Source organism: Jatropha curcas, chromosome 1 (genome assembly GCF_041381405.1).
Source record: "Jatropha curcas cultivar XTBG-Jc1 chromosome 1, XTBG_Jcur_1.0, whole genome shotgun sequence".
Classification (NCBI taxonomy): domain Eukaryota; kingdom Viridiplantae; phylum Streptophyta; class Magnoliopsida; order Malpighiales; family Euphorbiaceae; genus Jatropha; species Jatropha curcas.
This window is the reverse complement of record NC_143151.1, coordinates 18,795,756-18,799,096: the sequence shown is the minus strand read 5'-3', so window position 1 is coordinate 18,799,096 and position 3,341 is coordinate 18,795,756. Positions and strand designations below refer to the sequence as shown.

The 3,341-nt window shown below is 37.6% G+C and overlaps 1 long non-coding RNA gene across 1 annotated transcript; it reads left to right on the top strand.

Annotated features, from left to right (window-relative positions):
- Nucleotides 1-931: 931 nt before the first annotated feature.
- On the top strand, nt 932-3,095 carry LOC149499095 (uncharacterized). The gene is made up of 3 exons (XR_016322937.1): nt 932-1,253; nt 2,035-2,119; nt 2,924-3,095. It is a non-coding gene; the product is annotated as an uncharacterized LOC149499095 (long non-coding RNA).
- The last annotated feature ends 246 nt before the right edge of the window (nt 3,096-3,341 follow it).

Sequence of the window (3,341 nt, the reverse complement as noted above, 5' to 3'; positions counted from 1 at the left end):
TGGTCGTATTGGGTAGCTGGTTTAGAGGAGCTCATATTGTAGAGGCTGGAGTTTTTGGGGGCAAGACTGCTACTTATGAGGCTTGGTGGATAGCTAAGCATGGTGATCGGGAGTGAGAGCGTAGAGTGACATTGTGAGATTGACACTAGACTCGAGGCGATTATCAGGACGCTAGACTCTACTTGACGGGCTAACCCTGAGGACTCCGATGACTCGAGAGACATCCATCCGAAGTGGCATAGATAAGACATTTTGACCATCGGTGCATGCCAACCTTATCTTGATAGGGTAGGATTTTTGTTTTTATTTTGACTCAACCCATGTTTTGTGAGGGCCTTGAGATAGGACACTGGTCCATGATGTATAGAGGGTTCAGTTGACACTCTGGGATTTTTTATACTTTGGATAATAGACGTAGATTACTGATACAGATACAGGACAGTGATAAACGATAGAGATAGCAATAGATAGAGATAGATGACAGAGATAGATGACAAAGGAGATAGGGCTTTTGTGATTTGCTTTTTACATAGCATGTACTGATTTCAAGATATGTAACATGCTATGTAAAAAGGAAATCACGTTGACACTTTTGATTTGGAAAGGAAACTCAGTTTTATCCTTTGTGAGATTGCTGCTTATGAGCCTTAATATTTGCCTAAACTGCCCTTGTGGATTTCGACTTAGCAGGCTGCCTGAAATACCCCGAATTTTTATTTTCAAAACATTTTCCAATTTAATTTAACGAACCGACAGCCTGGAAATTGCTATTAATATTTTAGTGCGAATACTATGAGAAATCGAATCGAAAACCGATTGAAAAAGCCGAAACCGGTTGAAAATCGAAGATTTGGGCCGAATCGAACCGAATCGAACCGGTTCGACCCAAACCATCTAGAAACATCCTTTTCCCTTTATCTTCAACGCCTATCTCCTTCACTCTCACCATTTCTATGCCACCTCCAGCCCACCACCGCACCACCACACCTCCCTCTCTTCTTCTTTTTCTTCTTCTTTTTTCTTCTTCTTTCTTTCTTTCCTTTTTCTTTCTTTCTTTCCCTTTTCTTCTTCCCTGCAACTGGGTCTGCGTCACTGCCAGCGACTGCAGCAGCTCCAGCAAGCCTCTGACCACCGGATTGCGCCTCTGCCGCCGCTCCAGCGTGCCTCCGACCACCGACAGCCACTGCTCTCCGATCCGGCACACGTGGCAATTTCCGATCTAGCAGAAATTCAACAAAAAAAATTATATTGGGGTATAAATTAATTTAAATATATTTTAGTTAATGAATTTAATTTTATTAATGATAGTTACTTAAATTTAGTTAGTTTACTTTTAATAATTTTAGTTGACTTAGTTAATGTTAGTAAAATTAGTTAATTAAATTAATTTTATTATTTGAAGTTAATTAATTTAGTAATATTAGTTAATGAAATTAATTTTATTACTTGTAGTCAATTAGTTTAGTTAAGTTCATGTTAGTAACGCTAGTTAATTAAATTAATTTTATTATTTGTAGTTAATTAATTTGGTTAATTTAATTTGATAATTGTGAGTAGTTAACAGTGTTATAATTTTAGTGTTGATTTAATTAAGGTAGTTTAAATATAATGTTATTGTAATGTATAATTTGGATTGTGTGGTGATGTTGAGATTAAAGGAGGATGGGAAAATGTTGTTTGATTAATTGCCCGATGGATGGGCCGTATGGATTGAATAATTGTGAAATTGTTGATATTTTAGCAGGTAGATAGTCTAAATTTTAGGGGAGATGCTGCCGAAATTTCGGTAGAAAATAAATTAATTATAGAAATTAAATTACTTAATAGAGATTAAATTATTTATAGAAATTAAAAATATAGAATAAGATTATTAGAGTGATAAATAAATAAGGAAACCCAATATCTGTATCTATAAATATATATATATAGTTTAAATTAATAAATGAATTAAATGACTGCCAAAACTAGTAAACGAATATAAAATAGAATCTTCAAATTTAAAATTCTTACTTAGAATTCTATTGTTTATTATAGAGGTTTATAAAATTTCGAAATGCGAGGACGAAAGCTGGAAGCATGGAGTGATAAAGACAGTCCTTTTAAAGGACAATAAAGAAATGTGAGTAGTGTTAGATAATTCGCTTCATCCGCCTGCATGCATGCATTCACGGCTAAATGTTATCATGCATTATTTTATTGAAGTGCCATATTATGATGCACTATTTGTTGATAGTAAAAATTGTTTGATTACTTGTGCTATGAATATACTGTGCCTTGTTTGTGTGGAATTGGGATGAAGTGGACCACCATGGGTTTGTGAGGACGGTCTGTGATATGGATCCTGAATATGATATGATATTGACCGTCGGCCGGGAAAATGGGAGATCGGCGCCCCCGTGTGCACCTGATGATATGGATTGTATGGAAAACCACAGGATGGCTTCTTGTTGTTGCGCACCTGATAATCTAGATTTGATTGTAGCCCGCAGGGTGGCCTCCTGTTGTGAGCACTTGATGATCTAGATTGGATGGAGACCACCGGGTTGCCTCCTGTGGGTATGGAAAAGAAAAGAGAGAATAGAAAAACAATGAGAGGACTGGTCAGTGAGGATTAGACCAGTTGGCCGTATGGGGGATCGGCTCCCCGGTGCACATGTATGAGAGGGCGAGCCATGTGTGAGGACGGCTCGTTGGGGTTTCAGGTGGTGCCACTGACTAATTTCCACGTGATGTGATTATATGAAGGTGATGATACTTGTGATTGCTGCTGTATTGCCATTTGTGTGACAAACTGCATGATCATATAATTAAACGGTAACTAGATAAAAATATTTAGCTTCTGTGTGATTGTGTGGGGTGAGAGGGTTATCTAACCCTACTCATTGAGTTTGGCGCTCACCCCTGCCTACTATTTTTTTTTTAGGTAATAGAAAGAAATAAAAGCCTTGTGGAGTTGAGACACTTATTGTAGAAGACTTTTAATGATAGAAATAACGATGTAAATATAAAGGTAGAGTTCCGCAATTGTATTCCAGTTGGGTTGTAAATAAATAGTAAAAGTCCATATTAAATATATGAACTGCATTTTGAGTTAATGGGCCTGAATCTATAATTATGAATAGAAGGTGAGATTTAAATAAGTTAGGCTTACTACGGGCTTCGGGGGCCTTAAGCCCACCCAGGTCCTAGGGCCGGTCCGGTCCATGGAAATGGGTCGTGACAAAGGTGGTATCAGAGCCCGGGATTGAATTGCGGAACATAGGAAATTAAATAGAGAACTCCTATGTTGGGATCGGCCGTAACCAACAAAGGAGCTGTAGTCGGGATTGAATTCCATTTTA